The following is a 299-nucleotide window of genomic DNA, read 5'->3' on the forward strand; positions in this document are numbered from 1 at the left end:
AAAAAAAGAAAAAAAAGAGAGAAATAAAAAGATAAAGAAAAGAAGAGAAAGATTGTTTTGTCCCGACGTCTTAAAAAAAAGAATGACGTCATGGCATCGCGGAAACGTACAACGAAGGGCGGGGTGGCGGTTTTCGCATCATTATCGTTCAAAATACTCTCAACAGCAAAATTATCAAACGATTAGCATTACTCTTCAGGTTATTGTGAAATTGCTTCCGAAAACATATGATTTATTCATAACGACACATCATTAGACGTGACAGAATGTCATAAGAGAACAAAGAATCATTGTAACGC

Source organism: Penaeus monodon, chromosome 23, assembly GCF_015228065.2.
Source record: "Penaeus monodon isolate SGIC_2016 chromosome 23, NSTDA_Pmon_1, whole genome shotgun sequence".
NCBI classification, from domain to species: domain Eukaryota; kingdom Metazoa; phylum Arthropoda; class Malacostraca; order Decapoda; family Penaeidae; genus Penaeus; species Penaeus monodon.